General features: G+C 38.6%; 1 long non-coding RNA gene and 1 pseudogene across 1 annotated transcript in view; both read left to right on the top strand.

Annotated features, from left to right (window-relative positions):
- The window catches only part of LOC147578214 (uncharacterized), a 163,064-nt gene that overhangs the window by 57,896 nt on the left and 92,557 nt on the right, over positions 1–12,611 (top strand). The window lies entirely within an intron of this gene.
- Positions 362–12,611, top strand: part of LOC112864639 (BRISC complex subunit Abraxas 2 pseudogene) — a 28,063-nt pseudogene continuing 15,813 nt past the window's right edge.

The following is a 12,611-nucleotide window of genomic DNA, read 5'->3' as shown; positions in this document are numbered from 1 at the left end:
ACTATCCCAACGCTGCTCTCCTGGATCAGCAATTGCCCACCCGTCCTTTGTCTCTGGCTTCCGTCTACTCCCTGCTTTTACACTGTTTGCAACCAAGCCGTCAGGTTGCCAGGCAGTACCTCCCTCCTGAGTTTTATCTCAGATGCGGCTATGTTTCCCAACCCCTCACTTCTGAGGGACTGAGGCTTTGACTCGCTCAGACCTTCTGGGAGAGGGTCTCACCAAGCACTGGCTGGGTGCTGGCTGCACCCAGGAATATTCACAGGACCGTGCTCCTGCCAATGCCCAGAGACTGTTGCTGGGTACTAGCCCACCCCAGAAAAAGTTCACGGGATAGTGTAGCAGCAGCGTTTCAAGGATTATGGAAAACCACAACACACAACTGGCACCAGGCTTCACCCTTTACCACCTTGTTCCAGCATCAGCAAATGTGGTTGTTCTCTGGGGTCTGCTGGGACCACTGGGGTTTGCTGGGGTGGCTGCCAAATGTCCTCCCAGCAGGGGAACCACCTCTCCCCAAGTGACCCGAAGATCCCTGGACTCCACTCTGCTCTTGGGGATTCACCCTTGTCAGGAGCACTGCCAGGTATCCAGCTGTGGAGTTTCAGACTCTGTGCTCCCCCTGTTTATAGAGTCTTAATGGAATTTAAACCCCCCCCCTTTTTTTTTTCAGTCCCTGCGGCTGTTTCCACTTTTCCACTTTCTCTCCAGCTACTTTTCGTGGTGGGGGTGCTTTTCCTGAACTTCCCCCCCCACCATCCTCTCTCCTCAAACAAAAACAGCTTCCTGCCCTCTTTGGCTTCTCTCTCCCCCCAGTTCACCTCTCTGCACCACATACCTGCTGAGTTCTGTGGTTCAGGTTGTGCAGATTGTTGTGTTAATCCTCAGATCAGTTTTCTAGGTGTGCATGATGGTTTAGTGTTGATCTGGCTGTATTTCATGGATGTGAGATGCAAAATAAGCTTTCATGCTGTTCCTCCATCTTGGTCCCTGAGTAACATTATTTGCTTTAGCCTCTGCTTTTTCGGTTTGTTGTTATTTGCAACCAAATTGATCCTAATATAACAGATATGGGTTGTTTTTTAGCAGGTGTCTGATTTAATCTAATGTAAATTTTAAAAAGAACATTTTTGCTGCCCCATGGAAAATGTGATACATGGAAGCAAAGATAGAGGCAAAATTACTAGTGGCCAATAATTCAAGAAAAGATGCTCAAACTGACTTTTATATTTGTTGGCCATTTGCTTGTTTTTATGTCAGTTGCTTGATGTGTGTTTTAAAACAACAGAAATTAATTTTCTCACAGTTCCGGAGGCAAGGAATCTGAAATCAAGTGCTGGAAGGGCCACACTCCTCTGAAGCCTCTCAGATAGGATCCTTTCTTGCCTTTTCCAGCTTCAGATATCTCCTGGCATTTCTTGGTTTGTGGCAGCAGTAAGTCCAATCTCTACCTAATTCAATGGCCATCTAACCTACCTGTCTTTGAGCCCAAATTTCCCTTTGCTTATAAGGACACTAGATATTGGGTTAGGCCCCAGCTCAACACATAATACTTGGTTATATCCTCTGTTTAGTATTTTTACTGGACAATTTGTTTCTTTCTTACTATTATTTTGTAAATTCTTTAAAAATCTAAATTTAAATTTAAATTTAAATTTATATTTAAAAATATGCTGCAATTTTCCCTTTTTTTAATTTAAGATTTAGTTAACATATAGTGCAATAATGGTTTCAGGTGTAGAATTCAGTGATTCATCACTTACATACAACACCGAGTGCTCATCACAACAAGTGCCCTCCTTCCTATCCATCACCCGTCTAGCCCATCCCCCGACCCACCTCCCTCCATCAACCCTCAGCTTGTTCTCTATCATTAAGAGTCCTGTGTGGTTTGTTTCCCTCTCTTCTCTTCCTTCCCCCTCCCCATATGTTCATCTGTTTTGTTTCTTAACTTCCACATATGAGTGAAATTATATGGTATTTACCTTTCTCTGACTACTTATTTTGCTTAGTATAGTACATTCTAGCTCCATCCATGTCATTGCAAATGGCAATATTTCATTCTTTTTGATGGCTGAGTAATATTCCATTGTGTATATATTCCACATCTTTGTTTTCCATTTGTTAGTTGATGGACTTTTGGGCAGTTTCCATGATTTGGCTATTGTTGATAGTGGTTCTATAAAGATTGAGGTGTAGGTACCCCTTTGAATCTGTTTTTGTATCCTTTGGGTAGTTAATAGTGCAGTTGCTGGATCATAAGATAGTTCTAGTTTTAGTGTCTTGAGGAACCTCTATACTGTTCTCCAGAGTGGCTGCCCCAGTTTGCATTCCCACCAATAGTGCAAAAGGGTCCCCTTTCTCCACATCTTTGCCAACACCTGTTGTTTCTTTTGTTGTTAATTTTAGCCATTCTGACTAAATTTGATTTGTATTTCCCTGATGGTGTGTAATGTTGAGCATCTTTTCATGTGTCTGTTAGACATCTGGGTGTCTTTATAAACATTTTTTTAAGTTAGTTTTTACACTTCATTTAGGAAAAAATAGCTATTGGAAACCTTTACTTTTTAATAAGTAGTAGTCCTTCTTTCTTGAAATGATAGCATTTTGTTACTTATGCTATATCTATCCAAAGTTGTCTTTGATGTACACATTTTAATCAATTATCTTTTTAATATTTAAAGAATTGAATTTTTGAGTATTTTGGAATTTACTTTTATTGATATCCTAGTTATGTTATATTACATCATGGTCTTTAACCCCTTTTATTAGCAAAGAGATCAACTTGTGTTTATTGTCCACATAACCAATTCCTGCTTCAGGCCAGGTTGATGCATAATATAGGCCCTTCCTTCACCTGGAATGGTCCCCCAATGTTCTTTCTTCCTGTTTATCAGGATGAACTATTTATGATATATTCCCAAAAGCTTCTTGCTAAGCCAACTTGGAAATTCTAGGCTTATTCCTTCTAGTCTGAAGTACAGGTTTCTCCTGGGAAATTCTGCTCTTGCAAATTTAACTTTTCCATGTGTGTATGTAGACAATCACTAAATGGGTATACTCTTGAGGGATTTAGGGGAGGAAATATCCTTGAATGGAGGGGTAGGGCATGGATTATAGAGTAGAAGAAACTCCAAGTCTCAATGCCCAGGAGAAAAATGTTAGTGAATAGAGTTCTTGAACCAATATGAATCACAAGTTGTTACTGTTTGCACATAGATTTTTCTTTATTTTTCTTCTTCTTCTTCGTCTTCGTCTTCGTCTTCGTTGTCTTCTTCTTCTTCTTTTAAGAAATAAAGACTTTGCAGTCAGGCTTCCTTTAGTGGCCATAAATCTCTCCCAAATGCTAAGAACCTGCTCAAATTTGGCAAGCCAGCTGAGTGAAAAGGTCATCTTCTTGCCTACTGTCAGATTCTGTAGTTTTTACCACACAATTCCCTTTATGGTCATAATTGTCCCTTGCAAAAATATAGTGTTACAGCAGAACTCATAAAACTGCTGCCTCTGGAATAAACAAGAAAGGGCACATTCTCATTTCAAAACAACTTATGCACCAATAGAGTTTAGCTTCAATTTAAAATGGAAAGTAGTGATTCCACTAACAATGCAATATCTTTGATAGACGGCCTGTTTGACCTTTTAGTACATAGATGAATCTGTTTGCACTTATTTGGATACGTATGTCTTTTAGATTGTATCTAACAGATGATTCTCTCATATATTTACAGTTCCTATAGGGCAGCAATGCTCTCTTTGGTTAATCCAGGACTCAGCACACTTTTAAGTGCAAGGAGGAGCTTAATAATACATGTGTTTTCAGCATTTTCAGTCTTGAAAAGAAGCAAAAAGAAAAAGAAAGAAATAGTGCATGGGGAAGAATGGGTGCAGCCTCAGCCTGAAAGAGAATTTAAATTGACCTCCATACTTTGAAGTTGGCAAGAACACGATGTGTGGGAAAATAAACGATGAACAGTAAGAATCACATATGCAAAACTACTTCTAAATCGGGTGGGGTTTCAGTGAATTATTTCGCAGATACAGTAGCCAAAGCCCTATTTTTTGATGGAGGTAATAGTAACTTTTACATTCTGGGACATGAAAAAGGAAATAAAAATTTTGAGGAGCAGGTTAACGAGGCAATAACTTTCCTTCCCAAGGTACCTGACCTTAGGGAAAGAAGATCCCACAGATATTAGTGACAGGGAGGAGAGGCCATTAGACCACATGAAAAACATAAGACAGGGTATAACTTTTGTGTTTTAAGCCCTGTGGCCCAGTTGTGCTTTGGCTTTGGTAGATGATGGTGTGCAGATGTTGAGAGCTCTAGACCTAGACTGGCTAGATCCGAACCCATATTCTCAAGTCCCTATTCATGTGAGCAAGTCACTTAACTTGGTTCTACTGCAGTTTGATCTATCTATAAAACGGGGCTAATGATAGTGTTTACTTTATGGGGTCTGTGTTAGTATTAAATGGGTTAACATATGTAATGCCCTTAGATCAGTGCCTGATACTGCATAAACACAAACATTTCAGTTATTGGAAGTAGTTGTAGCAACAGTAATACAAGTTGCATTAGTTTGCTTGGACTGCCATAACAATGTGCTGCAGACTGGGTGGCTGAAACAACAGAAATTTATTTTTTCAAAGTTCTGGAAGCCACAGCTCTAAACTTAAGGTGCCATCAGGGCCATACTCCTTCCTTGCCTCTTCTGGCTTCTTCTGGTGGTTCTTGGTGTTCCTTAGCTTGGGAAGACATTACTTCAGTCTCTGCCTCTGTCTTCACCTGGCCTTCCTCCCTGTGTCTCAATATCCCTCCCCTTTATCCCATTTAAATTCAAGATGATCTCTTCTTGAAATCATTAACATTACATCTGCAAAGTTCCTATTTCCAAATAAGGTTAAATTCATGGGTACCTGCGATTAGCACTTGGGCATATCTTTTGTGGAGGGACACAGTTCAATGCACTGCATACCCCATGCCTAGTGGTTCAGGTATGGTTTATCACACACAATATCCCCACTTCCACCCTGTGTAAGTGTTTTTACACCTGAATTTTTTTAAAGTAGCCTGTCTTTTCAATCTCAGCAATAGGTTTAGAATGGGTCAGTAATTCTAATTTGGCCAATCAAACCTTTCCTGGAGTTCTAAGACTTTTCTGATATAATGATTTACTATTGGTCTTACATAAGCAGGAGTTAGTTGAGGCCATTAGGCCCAACCACACTTGAAGAAGCCATTTACTTTCCAGTATGATGAAGGCAGCTTGCAAAAAGAAGCACAACTTTGGCAGTGGGAAGCTGGGAGGGAGGCAGGAAGGGAAGGATGAAAAGGACAAGAAAAAGAAAGAGAATACTTTCTTTTTGTGGTTTAAACAAAAGTTATCTCTTCCTCACTTATAGTACTTATCACTTTATGCCATCGTATTATAGACATTGCCTGCATGTTTCTCTCCTTTATTAGGTGAAGGATTGAAGACTCCTTGAAGGTCAAGCCTGAATGTGATTGATCTTGGTGACCTCTCACAGTTTCTATTCCATTCCACTGGGAACTCAGAAGAAATTTATTGAATGAATGGGAATGGGTGGGATTAAGAAAACTACTCTTTTAAAATCTCTTACTATGTTCTACACAGTGTGCTAAGTACTTTCTGTAAATTATGTCATTTAACCCTTGTAACATCTTTGGAAGGCAGGCATTATTATCTCGCTTTTAGAGATAATTGAGCTGCCACTCAGAAAGTTTCTTTGGATTTCTAAACACCATTTAGTCTCAGTGGTAGAGTTAGGATTTGGACCCAAAGCTGCATAGTTTTAAACTTGGCCTTCAAGTCTACCTGGTCCCCAAATTTAGTGTTCTAGCAGAATTTATAACAAGGAGGAACATTTTGGTCAGTTTTTATGAGGATAAATGATAGAGGTGGGACACTTGATTTGAACTTTGAAGAATGGATATAATTCCTATATCTAGAAAAGTATTTTGAAGATGCTTAAAATATATAAAAGAGCTCAAGCAAATTCCTAGTTCAAAACTCTTCAATAGCTTCTCCTTATGCTTGGGATAAAATCCAAACTTCTGACTGTGTCTTAAAAAGCCTTTCATGACCTGTCATTTGCCTTCTAGCCTAGCCTTATGTATGCCTTGTTCCCAGACATTCTAAAGCTTCCTTTCTGTTCCCCAAACACACTCAACACACTCCTGCCTAGTCACACTAGCATTCCTTTTCTCTGATGCACTCCCCTGAACTCATGACTGGTTCTTTTCTGTCATTCAGATCTCAGAGAGGTCGCACATCAAAAGCAGCTTATTCGCTGCCGTCAAATAAAACTATTTTAATTTTAAATTTTAACACTTCACTCTATTTGACATTTTCTTGTTAGTTTGCTTACTTGAGTGTGTTTGTCTTCTATTTTCCCACTCCACTTGGATGGAATGTAAATTATCTTAAAAGCTAGACCACTGTCTATTGGTTGCATCTCCTCTCCCCACATCCCTGGCAATCATATGGCTTCAGCAGCTATCTTTTGAATGAATGAACGAAATTATAGTAGCTTGAAGTGGCTATGGATTGGCAGGACCCACAATAATTGAACTCAAGATCAAATGTAACGGAATAAATATTTGAAAGTAATTGGCTGGCGTACAAGGTGCATTAAGGATAGCAGGAGGTAAAGCATTTTCATATGGCCATTTGGATGCTGCAGTTTTGTTTTGTTTTATTTTGTTTTTTTGATGCATTTATATCAAAAACGGTTCTGGAAAAATAGATGTGACAGTGATGAACATACCAGATGGCAAGTATTCATAGGCTTTTCTTTTCTTCTGCCTGCAAAGGAAGGCATTTTCTCTGCTCATGTTCTTGGATTTCGTTGTGTTGATCAGATAATGGGAGTTACCTCCCATTGGAGAGGTATCTTTAATATCTTTGTCTCTGATAGAGAAGAATGGGAGGAAAAAAAAGACCTGGATTGATTTATATAAGAAAGGTGATGTAGTAAGTCATGAAAGGAAAGCATTTATCAGGAAGGCAAAGAGGGAAAGAGGGCCAGTGTTCAGAGAGAAACAAAGAGGTTGAGGGAATAACAGCTGTCCTGCAAAGAGGATTTTTGAGGGTTTGGAGGGATAAATAGAACTGATTAGGACATTTGGAGTGCTTTCTGTGATGTGTTTTCCCTGCTTCTTCACCTCTTCAAGGTACTCCAGTACAGAGTTGTATGATTTTTTTCAAAGCTACTGGAGTTGGATTTGTGTTTCTCCTCGATGTGACAAAGCCCAGAGAAGCCTCTAAAATAAAAATTTTACAACATAGATCCATCTGCTCCATGTGTGTTTATTTTTAAGTTTATTTATTTTTATTTTTGAGAGAGAGAGACAGAGAGAGTGAGTATGGGAAGGGCAGAGAGAGAGAGAGGGAGAAGGAGAATCCCAAGCAGGCTCTGAATGTCAGCACAGAGCTCAACATGGGACTCAAACTCACAAACCGTGAGATCATGATCTGAGCTGAAACCAAGAGTGGGACACTTAACCAACTGAGCCACCCAGGCGTCCCAGTATGTTTTTATTAGAAAGGAATTCATGCTACAACGTGTATCTCAGATGTTAACTTCTTTCTTATCCCCATTCCTGCTGCTCAGTGAGCATCACTTCTTTAAAGCCAGAAAACAACCAATACCAGGTTAGCATTTTAAGAGTTTAATGCCTGATGATTTTTCATCATAGTAAAAATATTTAGCAAAATAAAATACATTGTATGTATGCCATTGATTATTAAGGGAAATAACAAAAATGTTACTGAGAATTTTTTGTACAATTTGATGCTGAGATAAGTAATCATACCATGACCCAACTCTCTGCCGTGTTTTCCAATAATGCCACTTTTCTTTCAGATAAATATTCTCAATGAAATAGCATTGGTCAAATAAGGGGGTTTACCAAAAGCAATTTCCCGTAGATATAAATAGGAAAAGTACTATCACTAAGCTAGTTGGTCTATCTATTCCCATTTGGAAATGATATTTCTAAGTGAGGAATAAAAGACCAAGAGTCAGGCCATACAAGGTATATGTTAATATGGAGATAATAAGGAAACACTTAGCTTATATCGATTAATGGTCTTTCCTGAGATAAACAAGGTTGGTGACATGTCTCCTGATGATATGTGATTTGTCTGCTAGACATTTCTCACAAACCACTTCATTTTTCAGTCCATTTCTTGCCTCATATGTCTGGCCTCCATGTCATCTCATTATCTGCCTTGGGTTGATCATAAAGTGGTAGAGTTTAAAGATGGAGTGAGGCTGAAAGTGAGGTAAAAATATATGTTTTCCAGAATTCAAAGAGTTGAAAGTTTGGTTTTTCACTTATTTATTTCAAAATAACCACATCAAAGACATTCAGTTAAAATGGTGTGGGTGTTAGTAATCAGCTGTATCAAAGTAGCCACTCTAAATGCCACATTTCCAGGGGAAGAGCTGGTAAGATTCATAAAGGGCCAAGATTAGATTTAAAAGGCACATTTGTGTTAGATTCTGGATGTTTGAGTAAAAAACATATGCATTTGGCCTCGATTCTATAAGAAATAGGAAAATAGAAAATTTTCTTTTTTAATCCGAGTCATAGAAATAAAGTGGCATATTTATTGTATCCAGTAAATTCCAAAGTTAGTTTCTTGGGTATTAAAAATCTTACTTGGAAAAATAAAAAGAAATTAAAAAAAAATTCCATAGTCAAATATATTTGGGAAACACTAAGTTAAACACAGCCAAGCAAGCATATTTCCAAGCTGCAGGGTCTCCAGGGCCTTCAGAGACTTTTGATACTCCATAAATGTCCCAAAGGGGGATAGTAGACAGTGTTTCCTCAACTTGGGGAACTAGTGGTTTGAAAACACACTAGTCTACAGGATGCAAATGATTTCGAAGGTAAACAGAACTGGAAAGTAGAGGAAATAGTAAAAGGATTATCCAAATAACTCAGAAGGAAAATAATAATATCCTGCCTTAGAAGTAACAGGATGAGGGGCACATGGATAGTTCAGTCAGTTAAGCATCCAACCCTTGATTTTGGCTCAGGTCAAGATCTCATGGTTGTGGGATTGAGCGATGCATGGGGCTCTGTGCTGAGCATGGAGCCTGCTTAGGATTCTCTCTCTCCCTCTCTCTCTCTGCCCCTCCCTCACTTCCTCACTCTCTCTCTCTCTCTCTCTCTCTCTCAAAATAAATAAATAAACATTGAAAAAAAGAAGTAACAGGATGAGATTGAAAAGGAAGTTCTCCATGCTGGGGTATATAAGAAGTATTCAAAAAATTGGTGTAAAATAGACACTCTTGATATTTTAACAATCCCTTTTATAGGTATATGTGTATACATACTTAATTTTTTATTAACCTATACTTCTGTCAAATTGAACATTTCTATCGTTAATTAAATGTGACATGTGCCAAACTCCTTATACTTTGCTGTACCTACTCGCTTCCTATGTGACTTATTCACCTAGTGCCTCAGTCTCTCAAGCTCTAACACATCAGATTCTTCTATGACTCCTCCTTCTCACCGCCTAAAAATTCACAAAAAAACTGTCACTTTTACCTCCTCATTATTACTAATCTTTGTCCACCTCTTCATCTTCTCTAACTTCTCATCAAATTCTCTTTCCAAAATTATTTTCTTGAAAACAAGTTTGATGGTGTCTGTCACCTTTGTTCTGTGCTTGAAATGCCCTTCTATGTTGCCTAATGGATAGAGTCATCCTTCTAAGTGAAGGCTCACATAACCTGGTGCAGACTGCACATTAGCCACATTAGCCATCTCTTCCTCAATTGAGCTGGGGCTGTTCCCTGACACAACACAGCAGGCATTAGGTCCCTGTGCCCTGTGCACATGCTGTCTCCTCTACCTGAAGCGTCCTTCCCTCTCCTCTCTATTTGCTGAAATCTTGCTCATTCTTTAGAATTGTTTGCTTCCTCTTCGATATCAGTTATGAAGATATTAATCTGTCCTGTCACTCTCCCTCACATACTTCAAAGCTGCTATCATATAGGCAAAGAAAAACAATATGGTCCTACCTTTGTTTCCTCTACCGAAGTCAGTTTGCTTTTCATGAATGAGTAAGCATTTTCTCTAATCTTCTGGTGAATTTGTCGGTCTGGAATCTTCCCAAGACTTTCTAAAGGTTGAAATAAATTATTCCCATTGGTTCCCCTTTGTCTTCTTGTTCTCCAAAATATAAACACCACTTAGTTAAATTTAATTCCATTTTTGGCCCATTTTGCCTTTTTAAAAACAACTAAAAACTGCTTATTTCATTACTAATATTTATCACATAATTTACTAATTTTCAATTCGGTAGCAGCAAACCAATTCCAAGGTCACTTTCCAAGTCTTTTTAAAAAATGAGATGGCAAAGTGCCAACAGTTTGGTGCAGTGTCCAATTCTAATGAAAGATTAAGCATTTTAGCCAGCAATTCCAGCGTCCTCTGACTGCTTTAAAAACATTTGGTTGGATGCCATCTGTTCTTGGTGATTTATTTATGTTTTGTTTGTCAATTTTTTTCTAAAGTATCCTCTCAACTTATTCATTTATTGATCAATTTCTCTGGCCTATGCACTATGAAAGTCACTAAGAATTTATTAAACAGCTAACCTGTGCCCAGCATAGTGCTGGGTAAATGTGGGAACGGAAAGACATTTGAGATTATGCATCCGTCCTCCAGGAGCTTGTCTTTAGTTGGGGTAATAAAGCAAAAACAAAAATATGTAGACCATGTGACTTAAGTGACCCAGGTGCTATTAGCTGCAGGTACAAAATACATTAAGGTCCAGATTTCAATGTCTCTTGGGCTCCTTCCAGCAGTCCTCTCCACTTCCCTGCCAAACCCATCCATTTCTCTGTGGTGTTTCTAAGAGGTGGTGTTTCTAAGAGGTGTTCTCATGTGCTCAAGAAAAGTCTACTCATATTCTTTTGTGCTAGCATTGTCTTGGACATTTATTGTTTCAAAATGTTTTGAGAGAGATATTTCACTATGGCCACTGCTGTCAGTGGTCTTGAAATTTTTACTTTCTGTCAGGCATAGGTGCAATTGCTGATGCTTCTTGTTTTCTCTACAAGCTGGCTTGATGCTGCCGTTTAGTTTCACGGAAAGATTGGAAGACTTTTGTTCATCCTAATTCTGTTCCCTGGGCTCTGAAGTGTTCCTGACTGCATACCTCAGCTCTCACTATCTTTTGAAGAAGCAATCCCTCATTTTCTGTCTTGCACCTCTTTTTTATACCTTGGGGTGGCTGGACGATAGACTTCATCTTTTATTTCCTCAACTTGATTTCCTCTGCCTCTGGTCACCATGCACCATTCTTTTCCTTCCTCTTGCAACCAAAAATAAAACTCCTCATTCATATAGACTCATGCAAAACAATGCTGGGAGGTATCAGTGATCCTACACGTCTAGTCTTTGTTACTAAATCCACAATGCATTGCAATAATCCTCACAACGACCCTACAAGTTGGGCACTGCTATTCATGCTTTACAGCAAAGTGTACTTAAGTTTAGAGAAACTAGGCTTAAGGGTACAGGACTAGTGAGATTCCATTATTAGAAAACATTGGCAGTCTATTCCATGAGTGGGAAACTGCAGCAGTGTGATTGCTTTAATTTGCATTCCTTTTTGTTATATATATAAAAATAGTAATGTCTTGATTATAGAGAAACCAACAAAATGAATTTTATTTTGATAGAACTTTAAGATAGAACGTGGTATTACTTTAAGTTACATTCATGGTGGCTGATTGGTCCCTCCGTGGGAATCTTTTTTTTTTTTTTTTTTAACTCTAATGTAACCCTCTAAGCCAAATTTGAAATCAGTAAACAATAAGGGCACTGCTCAAATCAGGCATTATCTGCTTCAGAACTTGTCATGTCTCAGTTTCTGATTGGCAAGTGAATTACAGCCAAATACTTATTAAATGGTTAGGCTCCCTTCCAGTGCAGTCTTCAATTATCTTTGTTATTGTACAGCAAAGAACATTTGCTTGATGAAGTAGGGCTGATTTGCTTATTGTATGTCTTTGCATTCTCATTAATCTCTTCAATTCTGCAATTTGTATTGGTTTTCTAGTTATTAGTGTGAATTCATGAGACCATGCTTTATTATTAGTGCTGTCTCCTAGCAGTACGTAACCCTTTGGAATATGCAAAAAACATGACAGATCTCTCAGCCCTGAAGCCTTTGCAGGCTGAGTATGAATGGCTCCACTACAACAAACAGACAGGGAAGAGTGCTAATGTTTTAACTGGTAAAGTGAAAGAGTGAATAGGAATCTATTAACATTCTTAGACATTTAAACAGTCATCTCTTCCTTCTTCTCATCCCTGTGGCTTAAATGTAGTTTAAACAATGTATTTTCATCTGTGTGGGATTGTCACTTCTTTGCTGGTATTTGGTAGATTCATAACGATGCTAGACCTAGTCTCAATTTTACTGTAGGACTTTAATCGGAGAACCCCTTGAGCTTCTTAACAAAGATTTCCCTGTTAGGTGACCCACATGAACTCTCTAGCTTATAATTAAATATTGATTAAGAAATGGTCTTAGTATATGTCTTCAGAAAATCCC

Source organism: Puma concolor, chromosome C1 (assembly GCF_028749965.1).
Source record: "Puma concolor isolate L17-30 chromosome C1, mPumCon1.1.hap2, whole genome shotgun sequence".
Classification (NCBI taxonomy): Eukaryota; Metazoa; Chordata; class Mammalia; order Carnivora; family Felidae; genus Puma; species Puma concolor.
This window is presented reverse-complemented; position numbering and strand designations above follow the sequence as displayed.